Source organism: Mixophyes fleayi, chromosome 5, assembly GCF_038048845.1.
Source record: "Mixophyes fleayi isolate aMixFle1 chromosome 5, aMixFle1.hap1, whole genome shotgun sequence".
Lineage (NCBI taxonomy): Eukaryota > Metazoa > Chordata > Amphibia > Anura > Limnodynastidae > Mixophyes > Mixophyes fleayi.
Window position 1 is genome coordinate 111,038,879 of NC_134406.1, and position 24,164 is coordinate 111,063,042.

Consider the following 24,164-nt stretch of genomic DNA (forward strand, 5'->3'; position numbering starts at 1 on the left):
ATCTCATGTACCCATTTTTTTTCAAAATAGGGCATCCAATATTCCAGGATCAAGACAAGAAGGAACTGAGCTAAAAGAAACCAGCTGCTACAAGTGTTGGAAGTGACCAAGACAACTGTCCTGAATCTGGTGGGGCAGTCCTGAATTTGGGTGACTGTCTCATTTAGTCAGGATTTGGTCCGACTGCAAGGACAGTTGAGGAGGTATGTCCCACTTCACAACATACTGCTTGTGAAGGCAGAGCTGTGTGCTTCTAACAGTAGTGCCTCTGTATTTATCTAAAATGATAACCATGTTACATAATAGGGTCCCTGCTGTCTTAAATACCCTGGGCCCCCTGAGCCTTAATCCACCTCTGGTTAGGGGAAGGGAACTGACAGCTGCTCCCAGTTCCCGGAACAGGATACAGACTGCAGAGCAAGCCGAGGAGCTCTGAGTATCACAAGATTTGGTAATCTCGTGAGCTTCCCTGCTCACTCCACAGGAAGTTCCAACCCTTATGGATGTCAGCAGCACCAGAAGCATAGATAAGTACAGTGGGCTGGGGATGTCATAATGTGAGGGGGGGGGGGGTGGCGTGATGTGGCTGGGAGGACGTGTTTTATTATAATGTATGTATCAATGCCCCATGTTGACCACACCCACAACACAATGTAGTCATGCCCTTTTTGGCGCCGCCGCGCAGCACATAGTTTCTTTCCTGCTGGAGCTGAGGTGGGCCTGTGTACTTTAAATGCCAGGGCTGATTTTTAGTCCCAGTCCGGCCCTGGGCAGGTATGTAATATAAAAATATAAGCATAAAAAAATGAATAATCAGAGGAGTACTTAATGTGATAAACCCATGAAATGCAATGTCTGTTAAGTTGCAAGGATCAGAATTAGCAAATCGTGTATTTATTAAGCGAGCTCTTATAATATCTGAGTCTATGACTCAAATATAAAAACCTGTGCCACAGGTATTATTTATGTTGTATTGACTAAAGGTCCAATGAGTTATCCTAGCACCTCTGTCATAAATGTTTATATTTTTTTTCAATAAATATAAGTGTAAACTTTAAACTACCTCTCTTTAGTTTGTATATCTGCAGTGGTTGAAGTGAGGGTGTATACGGTGGTGCCATACTGCCACTTGTCCTACTGCCTTTGTTGTAAAACTATCAGATTCCACTCACTTATATTTTCCATACTGTCACTGTATCTATGTATATATAGTGTTCATCAAGTAAATAAATATAGTCTTTAGTGTTACAGACCAGGCTTACAATACCTAAATTAATATGGGAAAGAAAACCACATGTATGGTCTACTGTATGTTTCTTGTTTAGTTTAGACAGCTTGAAGATATTTTATGTCTAGCTATGTACATTTTCAATAATAATAAAATATTATTTTTTTTTTATCTTGATTAGCTACTCTTAAAAACCATAATTTTTTGTTTATATTTGTGGAACTTGTCCTTTTACATTACCCCCCCTAAAGTGTTATGGATGTGTCCCATGTATTCTCTGCATCTAAGTGGTTAAGAAACCCCACAGATCTGTGGGTTTTCTGATACTGCCAGAGGAATGGAAACTGTGCATGCACGCTGGTATCACAGCGTGAGTGCGCACGGTCCATTAAAGTCAGAGGGTAATGCCAGGCATAGGCGGAGGCTCGTTTGAACCCTCTATCTCCCTATCCCTGGTTACTTTTGAAAAAGGGAAGCCTCCTCTTTCAAATGTTGTTTTTTGATCAGCTGGCAGTAAATATGTGATGAGCTCAAAAACATTCAAAACAGGGATGAGAAAACCCTTAGCAGCAAATAGGTTAATATTTAATAATCAAAGAGTGCAAAATCATCAACTAGAGTTTCTACACACACACATCAACTAGAGTGACATTAGAGAGTGAAGTAAAAGCATTACAAACTTCCAAATTGTTAATCTGTCAAGTTGTTATCTTTTTCGGATAGTACTGAGTGATCTTACTTGATGAACTATGAAGTTTTTCATAAAGCTCAAAGCAGTCTTTGATCTTTTAAACAAAACGAACAGTTTCACTCACTTTAGGTCTGGCATTTTTTTACTTTGCGAGTGATTTTATTGCCATATTTATAGTGTAATCAGTTAGGTTTAATGTGAAAGTTAGAAAAGTGGGCACACTAAAGAGGGTTATTGTGTGGGACCTACTTTGATTTTTAAAGAAAGTAACACAACCTAAAAAAAAACAACCTTCCTATGTTTGTTTCTGCATGCTGGCGGTACCCACATACACTATCACCGGTAGGGACTATACAAATTATGCAAACCGTGAATGTCTTGTTTTAGTGGGTGCTGGTTAAAAAATACAGTATGCTATGGAGTGCTCAAATACTTTATTGTCTAGTCGTACCATTATACATTATGGTAGGTGTGCCCACTTATATTACCCCCAACAGTGCTACGCACTTGGATACAATTTACACCTAAATACATGTAAATTGCTTCCTTTAGTTTACTTAGTATTCTAAGCTGCAATTCTGAATAGTACGCTCTATTAGCCAAAAAGCTTATCCTGATTAGATACTCTTAAAAAGCATTCATTTTCTGGGAGCTTGTTTATATTTGTTTAAACATTAAGTGGCAAGGACAAGTGGGACTTGTCCTCTACATTACCCTCTAAAGTGCTAAGGATGAGTCCCACTCATCCTCTGCTTGTAAGTGGTTAAGAAAACCCACAGATCACTTGTAGGATATGCTTAAAGCATATCCTACAGTAAAAGCATATCCTATGCAACGGCCCTAAGGGCCATAAAACAAGTAAATAAATTTACTTATTTATTTTTTAAAAAATTAAAAAGAGAAAAGAAACTTTCCCCTAGACTTCCCTTGTGTATCCCTTTTATTGCTCACCTAGATCCATGTGGACATCTCTCGCATTTTCTTCATCTGTTTTAGATCCCTGACTTGGGGGAAAAAACACACACAGGACTAAGCAGTAGTTGCTCGCTAAAAGCACCTGCTGTGAATGAGATCTTAGTGTCAGTATAGTCACATTTATAATTCGGGGATTTACCACTACCTGAACTCATGCGCATTTGTATAAAGCGCTTATGGTCGACTCTACATGACCTCCCTGTATGTTTACATATACATTATGGCCAAGAGCTTCTACATATGTTAGGCTCTGCAATGCTTCTATAGTTAATGTCCAGCAGTATTCATACACTTTATGGTTAGTGTCATTATGAATTATGATGTACTCAGGAGTAACTAAAGTACAATATGGAATATATAACGGATTACTCAGAGACATTTATTGTTTGTAATGCATGTGAGGTCCCTGTGTGTATACCAAGGGTTAATACTGGAATCTGTGTTTAGCACCTAGTAACAGTATATAGTTAAGGGTTATCCCATGTTAAGGTCTGTAGCATTGGCAGAAGTCTGGTGTCATCAAAGTATGTAATGTATCCCCTGGGCTAGGTATTTTTTATACCTTAGGTTTGTAGTCCAGTCCAGGATATATAAACCATACTTGCCAACTCTCCCGGAAAGTCCGGGAGACTCCCGAAATTCGTGTCAGTCTCCCGGGCTCCCGGGGGAGATGGCATTTCTCCCGCATCCCGGATTTCACAGAGAATCGGGTCATTTGACGTGATTCTCGGTGAATCACGCCATTTTGGAGGGCGGGAGGGGGCGGGATGAGGCCAATCGCGTCATTTTGGCCCGCCCCCCGCGACGCAAATTACGTTTTCAGGGGGGGGGCAGGGCCAAAATGACGCGATTGGCCGCGTCCTGCCCCCCAGTCTCGCCCCCTCTCCCGGAAACAAGTTTCCGGGAGTTGGCAACTATGATATAAACATAAGATCAACTTGTCACCTAAGTGTGTGACCCAGCTCCCCCTAGATGCAAGGAGATCTCAGGACTCTTTGAAGTCACTAAAAGGTTGTTAGCTGTGATGTACAGTATGTTTTTATGAGACCTAAAGTACATCAAAAGTAACTTTTTTATTTGGGAATGTCCCTGTACATATTTACGAGTGGTGTAACAAGATACATAACTCACATCAATGTAAATACTAAACTTCTAAGGAAACTATTGTAATCAGGAATCTTCCTGAATATTGGACCAAATTGTCATATTTCATAGGCAATTGTGTGGAAAGCTATAACTTGTTCATCGTAGATTAAATTATATTTCTGTGACGTGTCAGAGACAAGATATTGCTGTGAGGATTTAACACTAAAGCCTGATGACAGCTGTCTGAAAACAGTACACAATGACATCTACAAACAACTTCTCTCCATTTCTGTAATCGGCTAGTTTACTCACCTGGACTACCTTACTCTGCAATCAGTGCTTCAATGAAATGTTCAAGTCAGAACATATATCTTAGCTGTTTGTATCCTTTATATAGTCCTTCCAGTCAGGGCCGGATTAAGGGATTGGAGGCCCCTGGGTTAAGGGGGCCTCCATTCCCCCGTGAGGCCCCCAATGTGAGCCGCCGGCCGCCCCCGTGAGGCCCCCCCCCCCCCCAAGCACTTACCTGTCAGTGCAGTCCTCCTTCCGCGGCGCGCTGTAAGCTCCTTACTGAGGAGATCTTGCGAGAGTTCGTGAACTCTCCCGAGATCTCCTCAGTAAGCAGATTACTGAGCGGCGCCGGGGAAGGAGGACTGCACTGACAGTGCTCAGCAGCATTGATCGGGAAGGGGGTGCCCCCGCCCCCAGACCGATCAATAATGCTGCTGAGGACTTTGAAGGGCCCCTGGATGCCCGAGGCCCCTGGGCTATAGCCCAGTTAGCCCTAGGGTTAATCCGGCCCTGCTTCCAGTGCTAACAAATCTTTGCAGGAGCACCATTTTGTTTTGGATTTCTCTGCTTGTGCTTTGAAGACCTGTTTTGTTTGACTGTATATCATGCTTCAACCCCCACTGTTCTACCTTCTACAATCCTTTGCCTTCAGCTTTTATCTCCCTACCAGTCCTCTCAGGACTAAGTGACTTGGCCAGATGTGATGTTTCTGATTGCTACCTCAGCCACGTGGTTCTTTTCTGGGAGCTGCCAACTCTATGACAATTACATATAGAAGAATTCCCATTTAAGAAGTAGTTTGCGAATGCAGGTAATAAGCCCTTTGTAATGACCTGACAAGTAGGTGCGAGCAGGAAGATATGTGGTTAAAATTTCCTGAAAAACTAAAGCGAGTCTGTAATAGACAAATGGTCTATGCCCTCCCGCTACAGATTAAAAATATTTAGAAAAAAAAGAAACTTGTTTGCATTGTAATACTGTATGTCATATTGACATATATTAAGCTTCTTGTTATATTCCATTTGATAACTTTCTGTCTTTGTTCTTAACAAATTCATTTTAAGCTTTGTCATTTTATAAACACTACAGAAGTGAAATACAGGGTATTGTTTGGTTAATGATAACTCTGGTTTATGTAAGGTTTGATTGTAGTGGGATAAAAGTTTACCTAGAACATAAGAGCTCCCACAAAGTGCTAGTTTTGGAAATAACTTTTATTGTGGGCAGCTTGTTGGACAAAGAGTAAGATTGTGGAATAGCATTTTGGGGATATTAATCATTTTGAGGCAAGCCAGTTGGTTTAGTTGTGATTAACCCTTTGTCACATACACGCCATGCAGGCTCAGGTAAGTTCTGTATGTGACAGTCAGCAGTGCCATCAACAGTATGGCAGACATTAACCATATATTTTATGTCTGGGAGATCCCCACACATTATTTTTTCATCACAATTAAAAATATATGGATATCTTAAAAATAATTATATATATATATATATATATATATATATATATATATATATATATAATTATCCTCTCCAAAGAGCTGACTCTTCTGGCGTGTAGCAGTAGCCTGCCCATTTTTCTAAACTTCTAACGGATATACTCGAGCCTGCCAACATCTGATCTGACCCGGTTGACGAGATGCTGCCCCATCTGCATGATGCATCAGTCATTTTTGACTGCAAGTAAGACTTCATCCTTGGTCATGTCTCTCAAGAGCTTCCAAAAGCCACCACTGATGTCAGGTGGAACAGGCTGAGCAAAGGCGCACAGTGACTGGACTGTTTTTACCCCTTTGGCTTAGCTTACATCTCTTTATGTGTCGCCACAGGTATTTCCTTGCAACCGAGCCTGGCAGGCTACACAGTGCATGAAGCCTTCGGGGATCCATCTCTTTGTCTGGAAGTTTGCACGGAACAAGAACGCCATGGCCTGCCCTCATTGCCTCAGCTTTGTGTGCATTGTTGCCCCTATTTCGAAGATGTGCCCATTGCACGCACCTTTCTTTTGAGTGCTTAGGGAATTTCATGGCCCAGTCTACTTCAGTCTCATTGCCGTAAACATGCTCCATGTGCCGGGTAATTTTTAAGAGGGATAGCATTTGGATAGACACTGCGTTGTCTCTCCGACCCTCTGTGTTTAACACACAGCTGCCAGAAGGTCTAGAATGGTGGTGCATAGAACTTGTATTTGGGTACATGCACTTTGCTTTGCTGGTGGGCAATGGGGCATCACTGCTGGTGTCTGAACCGCTCTCCTCCGAAGTGTCAGGGGCATACTCCTTTCCACTGCTCTCCGGGCTATAGTCAGAGCCACTGGTGGGCTCTGTCATGCTCCCCTGTCCCCGCTTTACCTTCAGCTGCAGACGGATATGACTGTGTCTTGACCCGTTTGGTATATAAAAGCACAAGAAGACTGCAGTCACTTCCTCTTCCTGCTCCTGCTATATATATATATATATGGACGGTCTACTGACCTCTGGCGGTGGGATGCTCACACACTCTCCCCTTCACATTGGACACACGCACCCTTTTGTTCCGACAAATGTGACTAGCGGAGACATGTCAGATTTTTATGCTGAGCATATCAGCAAGGTTCTCTGCATTGATTAGCTTTGGGAAGCTTGTAGGGACCTCAATTGTTGTCCCCTCTATGACTCGGGTCCCTACAGTGTTCGTATGTAAACAGGTCAATGTCCCCATAAATATATGAATGCAAGTACACAGGGAGAATATACAAGATCCATACATATAGTATCCTGTTCAGAATGGAACCCATGGCCCCAGTGCTGTGAGGCAACAATGCTAACCATTTTGTCACTAAGCTGCCTAGCACACAAAATAAGAGATGACAATATGCAGTGATCAATATATAAGGGCAAGATCAACAAAATGTGGATCAAAAGTGAAATCTGGAACTTAAGGAAATAGGAAAATAATATATAAATGTGGTCATGATTACTCTTAAAGATATTTGTTTTTAACATAAGAAGTCCTTGTGTGTAAGTAAAGCAAGTATGTAAGTTAATGGATGCTGAAATCAACTCGGAGGTCTGGGATATGTCACCTAGCTGGATTGTTTATCCCAGGGCAAGAACAGCCTGTCACCTATGTTTTATGGCCCTGTACAGATGCTGTGGTTCTTCCAAGGGCATTATATTATCTCTTGTAGGGAAGATTCATCAAAGCAATACTTTTCATAATCTATATTTGAGAAGATCTCTGTAATATTTGTAACGAATGGAACCAGGTGCATGACATGTGTCAGCCACATATACCAGCCGTATAAGGAATCTAAAGAATCATGTATTCTCCCAAGGACTCCAGAGCTGCCATTTTTTTCCTAATGCCTATATGAAAGCAATCATGTTCAGTTTATTGTATCCAATGTTATTTTTCTATTATGTCCGATAAGACAGATTTCCTGATTATAGAATTCCTGAATTCTGTAATTGTTTTGGAACAATAAATACATAAAATGGAAAAACATATACATTCTCTCTCTCTTTTTACAAAAAGTTGCTAAAAGAGCTGTGTTTTAGCAAATGATTAAAAATATGCAATCAACTACTTTTGCCTCTTATCTCTCATAAATAGTTAACCGTGTATGCCCTTCATCACCTTCACCATACCTTACATAAAATAACCAACTTATATAAAATAAAGACACAGAGACCTGGGTAAAGTGGCAATCTAAAGTATTTTATTATTATACCTAATTATCTTGGTGGCGGAGAAAGAGCTCTGCGGATCAGCTCCAGCTGATTCCTGTAACCAAGCGTGGACATGGCGTACCACCTTAAGTCCACCCAGGGCCATCTTCTCCATTGGGCACGATGGGCAGGTGCCCGGGGGCCACACGGGCAAGGGGGCCCCATAGGCAGGGCTCTTATTTAGAATAAATAATCCTGCAAAAGAAAAAACCTGCAAAAAAACCTTCAAGGGTCACTGAGCAAGTACATCTATCTATCTCTATCTATCTCTATATCTCTCTCTCTCTCTCTCTCTCTCTCTCTCTCTCTCTCTCTCTCTCTCTCTCTCTCTCTCTATATATATATATATATATATATATATATATATATATATATATATATATATATATATATATATATATATATATATATATATGTGGGGGCCCCGGTGCACTGCTTTGCCCGGGGGCCCATAATGTTGTTAAGATGGCCCTGAGTCCACCCACTCCTCTCATGACCCCAACTACTTGGCCGGCCCTAACCTGGCGTCAGAGTAAACTGCGCTCCCTCACTACTCACTCACCCTCCCTCACTGAAGGGACAAGAGTTACCGTTGCAACGAAAGGGGACAGATACCTGTGGCCAATCATGATAGAGCTGTATATATCAGCCGCTGATCACAGTGCCTTCCTCCCACGCTGCTGCCTTAGAGGCAAAGCAGCCCGCCACCATCCAAACCGACCACCTTCCTCAGTTCCAACCAAATGATCTCCATAAACATCTGCAACCCCTCGTCCTGAGATGTGCATATCGTCTCTCCTGCAGACTCACCCTGTTTGCTGTTATAGCTGGGTGATCCACCACAAATCCCCCGAGGGATCTAGTTACTCTCAGAATTGCACTATTAAGCTTCCGCAACATTATAAGGATCTTTTTTAACGGGATTTCAGATCTCCAAGACAGCCTTGGAATCATAGCGGACCAACCGATTACAGTTGTTAGCCATGTAGCCTTAATATAATGCAAGTCCTCTCTCATCTGAATAATCAGGTCCAGGGATTTACCTTTACCCAAATCATTCCCTCCTAAATGGATAACTAGAATATTGGGGGCTCCCCACCGCTCTATCAGGTGTCTTAACCAAGGCAAGAGATTACCCCAAACCAAACCCCGTTTACCTAACCAATAGATCCGACTATTCCCCATACTGTTGAACTTTGTCTTAACCTCTGTCTGTTTAGCTGCCCAAAATATGTATGAGTGCCCGATGATCCAAATATTTTTCACAGCTAGCACACCACCTGCAAGAAGAGATAAAGTGTTAAACACTACAACATAATGCATGACCATCACACACAGCACCATGGTGCACATAGGGGATGACATAGGCAGCCCATCAGACAAGCATGGACCATAGCTGGATAAAGGAAACGGGAAATGGGGAGAAACAGATTCGGGGACAGGTAAGTTATTCAAACGAAGGTAAAACCCGATAAAACCCCAGAGGCACACCAATAATCAGGCCTTCCAGGGAAAAAAAAACGGGAGAAATCCCGTTGCGCCTTCGCTCAACGCGACGAGCAGATAAGCCTTGGGTAACCGGCAAGGGGGTAGAAGGAACCAACAACAGGTACTGGAGGGTAAGAGGTAGAGATGTACATGATAGCGACAAACAAAATCAAAAACAGCCAGAAAGGAGAATTGAAAATAAGGACATCAATAACAAATTCGCACAACAACTGTTCAAACTTTATACATTAGACCTAATGTAGCCTTTGTAGGCCGCGGATTTCCATCTACCAAATGACTTTATAGCCTCCACCGATGACCCTGCCAAGGCCGCGGAGGTGGCCGCTCCGATTCTAAAAGAGGGTGCTGTAAAACGATGGGTCTAGACCCAAAAACTTTTCAACACCGTGTTGAATTGATATCTTGTCAGCTGCATCCCACTTCTGTGTACAAGAAAAATTGGGTTAACGGCCCTGATTTGCATGAATTGGGCGGTCAATTTGACCGGACATATTTCTTTCTCTCTCTGGGCCTGCATCTGCAACCAGCAACCTTTCCCTCCTTGATCCTTTTTAGATCTGGATATTTTACAGCTTAGATGATCTTCCCGTATGACAATGTCTTTAGCAAGCAACCTCGCGGGGATAAGTGTCTTAGACTGTCCCATCAATTCCGAGACCCTGAAAGCCCAAAGAACGCCAGGCTAAATGCAGTTTGAAACAGCAGGACTTCATAATCGTCCCTCGATACGTCCGCCAGCGCCCGCATAAGCTGAGATAACGTTTGCAAAGTGATCGGGTGTCGCGTGTCCGCTGTGACCGGCCTCTCTTTTGCCCAACCTTTTAGCGCTTTAGATATCAAAAAACCCTTAGTGACATCCACCGCGCCATTCAGCCATGCCATAAATTAAATACCCACCAGGGTAGATAACATACTCGCTTTGGAGGCGCCCTCGTTATACCTCAGCCACATAAATTCCATGACCCCGTCCCTCTGACCTGCCTCTGACGAGTCCCTGGTACTGCTGAACTTGACCCACTGGTGCCAAGCCGCTCAATACACCCGCAGCGTGGATTGTGCTAGGCCGTGTTCCACCAGGCCCCTTATGCCGGTGTGATGATCTGCCAAACACAAGAGGGAATGCCTATGCTATTGGCCTGGGGGGCTAGCTCTCTGAATCTCCTCCACTGAAATCGAGACAACGCATCCGCAATGTCATTTTTAATCCCCGGGACATGATGAGCATTGAATGTTATTTTGTGCTCTAAGCAGCAAAGGATCAGGTGACGTAGCAGTGCTATAGCCTGCAGGGAAGACACGCTCTGTTTGTTTATGGACTGGACTACCCCTAAGTTATCGCACCAAAAAATAACGTGACTGCCTCTTAGGGAAACAGCCCACAGCTAGATGGCAACAATAATGTGAAATAGCTCTAACATGACCTTATTCTTTAGCAATCCGCTTCTGCGCCACGACTCTGGCCAAGCCTCCGCACACCACTGCCCGCCGAGATAAGCTCCGAAACCCTGTGCACCCGAGGCATCAGTGTAAAGATCCAGCGTAGCATTGTTTACGGGAGGGGTGGGCCATATCCTTTCCCCGTTAAATTCTTTCAAGAACCTCTGCCATATTAGAAGATCATCTTTTATCTCTAGTGACGGATGTACCGCAGCATGGGGCCTATTCATTCCCACTATGGCTCTTTGCAGCTTCCGACAGAAAACCCTGCCCATAGGAATCACCCTGCACGCAAAGTTGAACAGCCCCAGGAGGGACTGTACTTTCTTTAACGAAAGAGAAGGGGAAACCAGCGTGGCCGCAATCGCCTCTGCTAACTTTTTCAGCGTATCTTCCGGGAGCCTACAGCAACCTGCCTCCGAGTCGATTTCAATACCCAGGAACGTAAGCGCTGGATGGGGCCTTCTGTTTTGTCATGTGCAATGGGCACCCCAAGAACTGTAAATAGGGCCTGTGCTAATTGTAACACTTCCAAGCATGCGCATCTGGACCTATGATCAAAAAATCGTCTAAGTAGTGAGCTACCCCTGTGCCCGGTTCCAGCCTGAATGCACCAGTGAAGGAAGCTGCTAAACTTTTCAAACAAGGCACATGATATCGAGCAGCCCATGGGTAGGCAACGGTCCATGTAGAAACCGCTGCAGTGTCTAAAACCCATAAACTGGAACGATTCAGGATGGAGTGGCAACAGGCGAAAAGCTGACTCTATGTCGATTTTGGCCATAAGGGCCCCCTCCCCGCACTCCTGCACCAGGGAAAGAGCATATTCAAAGGACTGGTATTGTACGGTACTAACCGCCGGGTCTATAGCGTCGTTTACCGATTCACCCAATGGGTAGGAAAGAAAGGTGCTGAATAAGTCTAAACTTACCTTCTGCCTTCTTTGGCACTACACTTACAGGGGACGCTACCAAATTGGGGATAGGTACGTTTGCAAAAGGCCCTAGCAGGACTTTTTTGGCTATTTCCTCGTCCAATATCTCGGGGAATGTAAAAGCCGATTTCAGATTACAGGGCTATGGTAAATCTAATTTCTTCAAAACAGGGATTTTGAAACTGAAAGCCTCCGCGTGGCTGCAGCATCAGTGTCACTATAAAGTTTTAGCCACTTGTCCAACTCCTCTAATTTAATTGGGGATTTGGCCAATTCCACGTCCTCTCCCCCCCCCCCCCCCCCCCCCAATGTGACTTGAATGTGTTCAGATCTTCATCTAAGTCATAAAAATAGATAACAATAACAAACGAAAAGATATACATTTCAATTACTAAGCAAAATAATCAAGGAAAATTAGTTCATTTAAGGGGATTATTAAAGTTAGGAGTGTCAATCAATGGGTAACAATCAGGTTTGATCATGTCTTGATTAATGGAGATTTCGGAGGACCTATGAAAAAAATAGTTTTCAATGCTCATCAGGCTGAAAAAGGTTACAAAGTGATTTTTAAAGATTTTGGGCTTCCCGATTCACTGTCAAATAGTGTACAAGGCATATAATATTCCAGGAGATCATAAAGTACCGCAGGGTAATGTCAAAGGATCTGCAGGCCTCTCTTGCACATGCTAATGTCAGTGTTCATGAGTCCACTATCAGGCAATCACTGAACAAGAATAGTGTGCATGGGAAGAAAACAAGGCGGGAGATTCCTGTCTATTTAAAGTTTGGTAATGACCACATGGATGGGCCAGACAACGACTGGAAGAATGTTCTGTGGACACGTGTTTAAAATAGAACTTTTTGGCTTAAATGAGGAATGTTATGTTTGCAGAAAACTAAACACTACATTTCAACATAAGAACTTCATCCCAACAGTAAAACATGGTGGTGGCAGTTTCTTGGTTTTGGGTTCGTTTTTTTGCCACAGGACAAGGATGACTTACCATCATTGATGGAACTATGATTTCTGAATTGTACAATCAAATTCTACAGGAGAATGTCAGGGAATCTGTCTGTGAACTGAAGCTCACCAGAAGGTTGGTCTTGCAGCAAGACAATGATCCTAAACACTCAAGTCAGTATACAAAAAATGGTTGAAGCAGAAGAACTGTGATGGAATGGCCGAGTCAAAGCCCAGGGGGTAAATGTATCATACCCTGGTTTTTTCATCTCGCGGGAGATCGGCGTCTTCGCAGCTAAAATTTAAAGGGGCGATGGCTTGTAAAGGCAAACTTGCCTTTGCAAGCCATCGCCCCTTTAAATTTTAGCAGTCATAGAAAATAGCTTTACAACTCCCAGGAAACTAAATGGTGCTTTACCTGAAACACAGTTGGTCAGGAATGTTTCCCCTTCAGAAATAATGATCTTAAAAAGAAAAAGAAAAAATCCTGATGTAAAACAGAGACCAACCGGAAATGGTTTCAATGCTGCACATTATAGACATAAATGGACCCCATTATGCTCTTTATTTAGCCACTGCATGGCTATAATTAAGTTATGTGTTTATACTGTCAAAGTAGGGCCTATTTATTAAAGGGAGAACATCCCTATGTCCAGAGAAAATTGGTATTTTTGCAGGAGATGGGGAGATGCCCTGTCTATTGTGGTGTTAGTGCCAAAGATGGTACTCATCCCCCCCCCCTCATGTTTACTTTCTAAAAATCTAACCATGCTGCTTCAATAAATTGTATAGTTTTAAGAACAAATAAAGAGACTATTTGAATATATATCAAAGGCTGTGTATTTTTAAGATTACTAATATACAGTAAGCTACACCATGTTTTCTTACACCTCTGTGTAGCAGGTTGTCATAGTCGTAAATTAGGTGCTTCACTAACAGCACAGAGTGCTTGACAACTTTGCAGAAAATGGTTGATAAATATACAGGGTTGAGGCCAGTGATATAACAGTAGCTTAGATGTCTGCATTCTTAGCTTTGTTGACTTGTACCAAATCCTTATAGGAGCTTCAGCCATCTAAAATGGTGTGCGGAGGTAATAGATTATGTGATTTATATTACCATCATGGTTCTGAAAATCTAAATTTTTAGGGTTCAGTAGTCCATTAACTTAAAATGACTATACATGGTGTGGCTGGATCAATTATAAATAACTAATTGTACATTATTATTATCGTAGATTTTTAAAGCTCCACAGCACCGTACAGTAGATAAAAATGACTTACATAAAGGACATACAAAAAACAAGAACATACAATGCAGACAAAATACATACAGATATGAATACAAAGGACATGGAGGACTCTGCTCATTAGAGAGCTTACATTCTAAGTGGAAGAGGGCACAGCTGAAACGAGGAGTGAATGTGGCGTAGAGTGGAGATTGGGACAGCTGTGAGGGTGTATTAGTGTGAATAGTATCATCAGGGATAAGGTAAGCTTCTTTTTAAAAAAAAAAGAGATGGGTTTAAAGAGAACGTCTAAAGATTTGAAGAGGCAGTGCTATAAGATGAAAGGATGAATTTATAGTGGAGTAAATCAGGATAGGAATGAGATTTCCTCCAGTGGTGCTATGCAGTGTGGGAGCACTTTTACAGGTAGTGGGTCTGTTTGGTGTGGGGGTTTGGATCGTCGAAGACTGTATGTGGTAGCTGGAGCTGCATTGTCTAGATCTGAAGTGAGTATTTTATTGTAGAAAGAGGCGGCTTGATTAGGGCAGGACAATGCAGACATAGAAGACAATAGTTGTTTTAGTGAAGCTGAGTAGTGGATTGGGTTAAGGCTACTTAGGTGTCATGTACGTTTGGTTGCAGAGGTGAGGGCATGAGGTAAGGTAAGGTGAAGCCGAAGGAAAGAAGGTTGTGGTCAGAGAATGGTAACGCTAAGCTGGTGAAACTAGAGATGGAGCAGTAGCGGGAGAAGACCATGTCCATCACAGTGGGTGGGAGATGAGGCCCACTGGGCGAAACCAAAGGAGGAAGTAAGTGAAATAAGTTTAGTGGTAGAAGAGAATGTTGAAATCTCCTAGTATGTGAGTAGGCAGGTCAAAGGATAGGAAATAAATAAGTCAGGCTGCAAAGTTATGAAATTGGGAAACTAAACCTGGGGTGGCGATAAATGACTGCAACACGAACATGAAGAGCATAAAATAGAAAGTAGGAGTTGACTTCAAAGGAAGATTATGAGAGTGAGGGTTCAGAGGGTATGATGAGGAAGGTTCAACTTGAAGAAAGTACAATGCCTACTCCAACACAGTCTGTTTTCGGGTCTAGGAGTATGGCTGAGGGAGAATCCCCCATAGAAGAGAGCTGCAGGGGATGTAGTGTCAGAGGAGGTGAGCCATGTTTCTGTAATGGCAAGGAGGTTGAGGGATTTAGAAATGAATAGATCATGAATGGATGCAAATTTGTTACAAACATCTGGCATTCCATATTGAATTTATTTCCTATAAATCAGTTTTTATATTTTTTATGGGGTAGAATAATCTAACCTCCAGGTGAACTGTTTCTCCTTAGTGCAATTAAGATCTGTGGAAGAAGTCGGGCAACTGTGAAGTTCAGCGTTAAAGTAAAATTAAAGGGGGCGTAGACTGGCAGCTATCGTGAATGGCAGCACTTGGAAAGAGCTCCGCTCATATTTGCCAGATTTGACCCACAAAAGGCCCTTTTCTAATCCCCTTACCTACAAGAGGAGTATCCAGAGACCCCCTCGACGGAGGTGACCCATTTGGAACCCAGACCCACCAGTGGTGACGAGGCCCCATCTGCTCGTGTTCCTGGCCCCAGCCTGCTGAGTGACATCTTCACGGGAGGCACCGTCCTCCAGGAGGTAACTACGCAAGCATCCGCCAAGACTGTCTGCTGCCTCTTAGTAGTTCCATCACGGGGCTGTGCATTCAGCTTTCAGACCCCACAGCTTTCAGACATACAGGGGGTTAACACTACCCCCTCCAGCTTTTTGGCTGTAGTCACACTGGCTGCCAGCTCCTCAGAGTGCCTACTGTGTCTTCCCGCCACTGCTTCAGACTGGGTCGCTATCTTGGCAGTACTGAGGCCAATCTCTCTGAAGATAGCAGTCAAGTTTGCATCTCAACATTTGTGCTGGCTTCCATTTCAACCTGCACTACCCAAAGATATTCATAGACCTGGTCTCAACTATTTTTGTGCCCGATAAAATTCTCTGACACTCCAGAGTAGATTGCTCTTGCTAACTCCGGATCTCTGGACTTCATAACTGTTTATTGGCCTATGACGCCATCTAGTGGCTTCACATAACATTTTACTGCTCACTGTTATATTCCTGTGCTACAATCCTTAAACAAGACAACGCAGAATCCCAGTACTCTTTTACATTTCTATCTGCAAAAATCCATCTTACTATGGAGTAACTAAACTCCACCCTTGAACCTTGGGGATCATACGCTAGCATCGCGCACATTGTTCTACTTTGGCGTGGTGCCTCGTCAATTTTTCAACTGCTCACTGAGTCATGTCTCACAAACCGAAAAAGGCTGTCCAGCCGGCCATGTTTACCCGCAAGGACAGAACACAAGCAAGTACCTCCACATTTGAATCTCCCGTATCGCCAGTCTTGGACCACGAGGAGTCCCAACCCTCAAATGTAATTTGCTCAACACCAGAGCTGTTGAAAATAATTCAAACCACCATACAAACTGAGATGAGAGCGGTCATTCAAGACATTAAAGCTGAAGTCCTAGCTCTTGGCAACTGCACAGGTTCTTTAGAACGCAAAATGGATGATATCTGCTCCCATCAAGAATCGGTTGACCAACAACTCACGGAAATGCGCCAATCTCTCTCAGATATGCAAGATCACAACGTGATGAAAATCGCACAAGACGCAACAAGGTCCGCCTGAAGAACATTCCGGAGCTCGTGGTGGCTGATGCTCTGCCTAAATACCTGGAGGGTCTTCTTCGTCAATGCCTTCCTGACACTCCTTCCTCCGACTTTCTCCTGGATCGGGCTCATAGAGCTCTTCGTGCCAAACATCCTGCGGACCAACCACCCAGAGACGTGGTGATGAGATTCCATTATTACACTGTCAAAGAACAATTTATTGCTGCAACACGCAACACCCCAGCTGTTTCTTACTCTGGTCATAACATCCAGATTTTTCAGGACTTTGCCCCTTCAACTTTAAGGAAACGCCGCAATTTAATCACCATCACGAAAGCCCTCAGAAACCATCACATTCGATATCACTGGGGCTTTCCCTTTTCTTTCCAAGTTTCTCATAATGGATCCTCCCACAGGATTAAGACTCACGAAGAAGGTCTCTTAATGCTGGAGAAGTTGGGCATTCCGATGGCCTCTTCAACCCTGCCGTAAACAGCTCTCCCCTTCCGTGAAGAGCTCCTTCACCTACTTGGTCTACAGCCTAATTTGCTTTTGGGTCTTCTCGTTGGGCTTCTGTCTGCCATCATTAAGTCTTGGTTGTGTGTTTTCCCCCCTTTTCCATTTCTCTCTCTCTTGCTTCTCTCACCAAGAAGCATCAACGTTACCTCTCAGGATGAGAGCATAAATCTGATTTGATGCAATAGAATATTGAATGTCAAAGCCCTAATAAAACATGGCATTGATACATAAATGAACCTGATTTTCAACTCGGATAAATGTGTGACCAAATGTTTTTAAAAGGAAAACCTTAGCCCAGTAGGGGTTAATTAAGTTAGCAAACCCTGTTGTGAAGAGACCTGCTTAAGATATGCAGATCACAGACATCCATTGTTCTTGATCCTGTATTACACTTAATGGACTTCCTTTCAATAGGTAGTGTAAATACCAGGAACCACTAAATGTAAATGACAGCCATATGCCTAGGTGAGATCCTTGTAGACAAAGATAGCATTTGAAGACTGCCTATAAAGATATATGGAAATATGGGTTTCAAAGGAGAATGTCTACATAGCTCATATTTGGGGAAATCTGGGTGGTACTCCATACTGGGTAGCAGAAATCATACCAGGGTTGTGAATGACAGGTATGGGTGGTATCCGTGAACAGCTAAAATCACATATCTTTGGAAAAGGTATGTCACATTGTCATAATTCCATCATGTTTGGTATTTAAATGTGCGGGAGATTATGACTGGTTTATTGAGGGGGGTGGGGGAATTATTTATCTGGGATATATCTGTGAAGAATTACCCACAGGTCAAGACTTTGGGAATATTTTTGAGCAAAGTATAGTGACACCCTATTAGCATTAAACACTGCCCCTGTGAAAACCATCCCATTTCATTTTGCTTAAAAACCTGTGTTTTGAAAGAAAAAACTTTCAGACTTGTTGGTAAGCTATCCATCTTCCTAGCCAATTCCCCATGGCGCAGATTATGCAACCCAAGTAAGTGCTATTCTGAATGTAACCCTTTTTATTTTAAACTGCTTTGCTTGTTATGTCAATCTATTAATTGTTATTCATTATTTTTTTATCTGTATGCCCTGTATTTTTGGGTATTAAATCTACAATTGAATAAGTTGCATCCTTGATACTCTAACGAATCCTGTTAGAAGAGAACTCAACCAAGTTAACCCTTGGAATGCAAGTTTGTGATTTGTTGATACATTTGATTAACAAGCTGTGTGTGCTTGCATTTACATTTGTGTAACAGTCTGGAGGTGTGAAGAGAGAACCCTTTGTGTGCTGGTGTGGGTCTTGCTAGTTTGTGGATAACTAGAAGCCTGTGTGCCAGTGTGGGACATTATATTGGGGTCCTATTGCCCGTGTTCAATAGGTGGTGGCAAACCTGAAGTGTCTGGGGGTGTGAGAGCTGTGTTTGGGGGCAATTCCATAGGTCTATAACCTGTGTGATAGGTAGAGAGAGACTGCGGGCTGAAATCATGTGTGACCTCATACAGCGAACACCTTAAAGTCACGGCAGCTGGGAGCGTGTTCGTGACATTACCCAAAACGAAAACTTATCTGAAAATATGAACAGTAAAAGCCCAGTTACAACAACTCTTGTCCAATAAAGCGGCCAACACGCTGAAATGGCTTCGCCAAAGATTCTACAAGAAAGGAAACAAAGCCGGCGCTCTCTTGGCCCGTAGTTTAGGTGCCAAATGAACCCTCAACAGAATTATTCATATTCAGGATGCCTCTGCTCTTTGACCCTCAAAAGATAGCTAACTGTTTCCAAGAATTCTACTCCAAATTGTATGATTTACATTCTGACACCCCCCCCCCCCCAAAGACCTTAGACTTTGAATTAAAACATTTTTAAATTCATGTCGCCTCCCCGAGGTTAGTGAGCCGCAATCATCTTTGCTTAGTCAGGAAATATCCTCTGACGAATTGAAATGTACAATTAAATCCCTGAGAAATACGTCCGCCCCTGGTCCGGACGGTCTCACAATCATATATTACAAAAAACTGCTCCCTATCCTCTCACCCATGCTGCTAGACCTCTTTAACTCGATTCTCCTGGGCCGAAAGTTTGACAGCGCCACCACTATAGCTAACATAGTGGTCATCCCGAAGGAAGGAAAGGATCCTAGCCTTTGTGCAAGCTATCGTCCAATTTTGTTATTAAACATAGATTTAAAACTCTTCGCAAAAATTCTAGCAAATCGTTTAGCCAATGTAATCCCCTCCTTGGTCCATCCTGACCAGGTGGGGTTCATTCCTAACCGCCAAAGCTTTTGACCGGGTTTCATGGCCCTTCATGCGTGAAGTCCTCAAAGTAATGAACATTCAAGGCCCCTTTCTTAATGGATTTGCCTCCCTATACTTTAACCCCTCAGCAACTGTCCTGGCTAATGGATGTGCTTCAGCGGCTTTCCCAATTCGGAATGGGACCAGACAAGTATGCCCCCTCTCTCCCCTTCACTTTGCCCTTATGATGGAACCTCTTGCCTCCACAGGCTCAAGATTGTCTAAACTGGCCCTTTACGCAGACAACGTGCTTCTCACTCTTACAAACCCTCATTTCTCTGTTCCATCTGTTTTAGCTGAAATTAATGAATATGGTCTGCTCTCGAACTTTAAAATCAACTCTGATAAAACCGAAGCCCTTGCCCTCAATTTCCCTTCTAATATTCAAATGTACTTCCAAAACACTTTCAAATTCAGTTGGCAACCACATCACATTAAATATTTAGGAGTTAATCTTAACAAAACCTATGATCATCTCTTTACTGCCAACTTTCCCCCTAAAGCAAGACCTCCGATCCTGGTCCCGTATATTTCTTGGATTGGCACAGTGGCCTCAGTTAAGATGAATATTCTGCCAAGGATTTTTTAATCTCTTCCAGACCCTACCTGTACATGTTCCTTCACTTTTTCTCAAAGACCTACAGTCAAGCATCTCACAATTTGTATGGTACGGCCAACGTCCAAGAGTCCACCTCAAAGTTCTTTTCCTCCATGCTCGCAATGGTGGTCTGGGGCTTCCTTGTCTTCATAAATACTACTTGGCATCTCACCTCACCAAAGCGGTTCTCTCTCATTCTCTCCCTCAGACCAGGCTTTGGGTTGACACGAAAGTGGGCCTCCTTAAGATGTTATTCCCCAGTATCTTATTTTGGCTAGACCCCAAAGACCTTGTCCCTCTTCCCACTCTCCCCCCAACAGTTCACATCTCCTTAAAAATTTGGAGATATTGCACCCGCACTTTCAAATATTTGGCTAATCCGAAGCGAATGTTTCCACTTTGGCATAATCCCTTTTTCCCCCCGGGCATTAATTCAAAATCTTTTACCCAATGGGCAAAACAGAATATTTTGTTTCTTTCCGATATAGTTCCAATGGGATTCTTCCCGACCTTTGCTGAACTCCGCGAACGTTTTCACCTTTCAAACTCTGTGTTCGACCAATTTGACACCTTTTCAACACCTTAATAGACCCCCATGCTCCGCAGAATCCCTCCCCCTTGAAACCTTTTGTGAAAACAAAGCGTCAGCTAAAGGCCAAATATCCACTTTCTATTCTCAATTAATGAATCACAATTTGCCTGACAAAGAGCCCCATGAGCTCCGCTGGGAGGAGGAGATGGCTGAGACTTTGGTCCCACATCTGGTGGAACTGTCCAAAAATCATCCGTTTCTGGAAAGAGGTTTCTGACCTCATTTATAAAATAACTAATCTAAAGTCCCCATTCCACATATCTTACTTTCTTCTTCATCTTTCTTCCACCTGATACTCACAAAATAATTTGGAAACTCCCGGGCCACATTCTGACCGCAGCCAGATGCTTAATAGCCAGGAAATGGAAACAACCAGAGTGTCCTTCTATCTCTGAACTAATCCAGAGTATCTGGCATATATATATAACCTAGAGCACATGACTAGTGTAGTTAATTATCGCCCTAATACATTTTTGTGCACATGGCACAGTTGGCTTGATTACTTCACCGCTTCACACTTTATTTCCTAATAAATGAAAATATAGAGATTTTAGTCATCTCTTGATCTGAGTCTCCCGTCAGTCCGTTCGCCCTTCCTTCTTCTCTGTTTTTCCCTCGACTAACACACCCTCCTTACCCATGACCTCCTTCTTCTCCTCTCTGTTTTCATCTTCTGATCTTTCCGCTCCCCCAGCCTCTCCCCATCTTCCCTTCAAGCTACTTTTGATATCTCATAACAATTATACTTTTAATTCACTTTCGCTCATATTTTATGGCTCATGACAACCATTTTCTCTGTAATGGTTCCAGATTCAATACTCTATCTGTTTTACAAACCCTCAATGTTCTCACTGTTATTAGTTGTATTATTGCAACATATGTTGAGGGCCGCTGAGAGGGGGGTTGGCGGGTACATTTTACCCGGGCCTGCGTGACTCACGTGACTGCGGCGTCTCGTCCCTCCTCTCTTGTCTGCTCCATTCACACTGACTGCCGGGCGTGACATCATCAAGTCACGCCCGACAGTCAGTGAGGAGCGCTGCAGCCAGCATGAAGAAAGAAGAGAAGACAGAAGATAAGAAAGAAGCTGATAAAAGGTGAGTAAAGAAACGGAGAGGCAAGGGGAGGAAAACAAAAGGGGACAGTACTATAAAGACGAGGGAGTAAAAAAACGGGGGAGAGAGCCTGACAGTAAAAGAAAAAAGGGGAGAGAGCCTGACAGTAAAAGAAAAAAGGGGAGAGAGCCTGACAGTAAAAGAAAAAGGGGAGAGAGCCTGACAGTAAAAGAAAAAAAGGGAGAGAGCCAGTAAAAGAAAAAAGGAGAGAGAGCCTAAAAGTAAAAGAAAAAAGGGGAGAGAAGCCGGGAATTAAAAAAAAAAAAAGGGGAGAGAGGCACAGATTAAATAAAAAAGGGGAGAGAAGCACAGATTAAAAAAAAAGGGGAGAGGCACAGAGTGAAAAAGAAGGGGGAAAAGCAGCATGGAGGGCGCAGTGTGAGCATAAGGGGACACAGTGTAGTTGTGATGAAGGGGCACAGTAATGTGTGTGTAATGGCACAGGGGGCTTGTTGCAATGTAGTGTGTGTGAGGTAGGTGGTGGCTAATTAATGGGCGCTATTTTGTTTGTAGGGTTATGGTGAGGCAATTTAATAGTGGGGACTATTAATTTAAGATGGGGTGGTTTGGGGGCTATTGAATATGGGGGTGAGTTTGGGGAGAATGAGGTCTATTTATTAAATGTGAATATGAGTTATTTAATGGCAGTGATGGTTGCGGGAAATAGGTATTGCTGTTTGCAGGAAGGGAATAGGTTTATTTATTAAATGTGAATAGTATTATTTTAATGTTGGGGCTGGAGGAAGGCCTAATTATTAATCGTGGGTGCTATTGATTTAACGCCGGGGCTGGCTGTAATTTTCTAAAAGTAGCCATTTTTTTTTCCAAATAGGTCCTTCAACATTCCAGGATCCAGACAAGCCACAACTAAAGAAACCAGCAGCCACAGGTGGAGAAAGTGAGGTAGGAGAGAACAGCACAGTGTGTGAAATGTTGTGATTCTAGTAGGGACAATACCAATTTTTGGTGAATGTTGTGCCCAATGTAAGCTGCAGGCCAAGACTGAACTGTTTGTGTACACACTGCATTCTTTCTATACTACACTGTGGTGGTAGATGTCCTGAAAGTCAGGAGTGCTTGTACATATGTGACGCTCCGGCGAATTGAGAGCCTAGTGATTTTGATGTTGGCCACGCCCCAATGGTGCATTTGCCATGCCCCCAAATGCATGACCACACCCTCGAAAAATTTTGCGGCACAATTTTTTTTTGCATGCTTGACTACAAGGGGGGGGGGGGGGGGGGCATGAATTTGTTGTACCGGGGCCCTGAATTCCTCTTGGCAGCCCTGCATATGTTGTACCGCTATATTTTGAAAAAAGTCAATAAAATGTTATTTTTTTAAAAATTAAATAATTCTAAACTAAAGTTCATGCTTTGATCATCATCATCATTTATTTATATGGCGCTCCTAATTCCGCAGCGCTTTACAGAGAACTCATTCACATCAGTCCGTGCCCCATTGGAGCTTACAGTCTAAATTCCTTAACATACAGACACAGAGAGAGAGAGAGAGACTAGGGTCAATTTGATAGCAGCCAATTAACCTACTGGAATGTTTTTGGAGTGTGGGAGGAAACCGAAGCACCCGGAGGAAACACACACAAACACAGGGAGAACATACAAACTCCACACAGATAAGGTCATGGATGGGAATTGAACTCATAACCCCCAGTGCTGTGAGGCAGAAGTGCTAACCACTCAGCCACCATGCTGTCCATCCACCTCCGGAGAACAGCAAATTGGCATTCACTACCAAGTGATAGCTGAAGTTAGGCTGGAATTGAGATGTAGATCTCTGCCCCTGACAGGAAAGGGACAATTGGTCCCTGTCCCTGGAGTACTGCCGGAGCCCTGATCTACCTCTACGAGTCTCGGGGAGCTGTGTGTCTGCCGAAAACGGAGTAACAGTGACTCACGGCCGCTACCTTTGCTGGTAGCCTTAAAGGAGAGAGGGGGAGAGGCTTGGATTGATAGACAGCAGTCCCTGAAAGTGATAAGGATACTGGAGAGGTGTTTTCATTATACCCTGTATGTTGTCTGTGCCAGAGTGTAGTGTTTCAAGTTATTATTTAAGTATGTTTTTTGCTGTTTTGTGCTACCATTTTGTTAAATAAACTTATTTGTTTTATTTCGGATATTTGCCTGGGTGATTTTGAACCTTGGGTAGGTACCGGGTAGGCCAGCTGTGCGACGCAGAAGGTTACGTTAAACCCGGTATCCTCATATGTACAAGTGTATAGTGGCCTTCTACTATTTATTTTAGCAGCAGTTTGATGCCCTATCGTTCAACAGGGGAACT

The 24,164-nt window shown here is 43.1% G+C and overlaps 1 protein-coding gene across 1 annotated transcript in view; it reads left to right on the forward strand.

Annotated features, from left to right (window-relative positions):
• Window positions 1-24,164, forward strand: part of NKD2 (NKD inhibitor of Wnt signaling pathway 2) — a 149,635-nt gene that overhangs the window by 20,303 nt on the left and 105,168 nt on the right. The window lies entirely within an intron of this gene.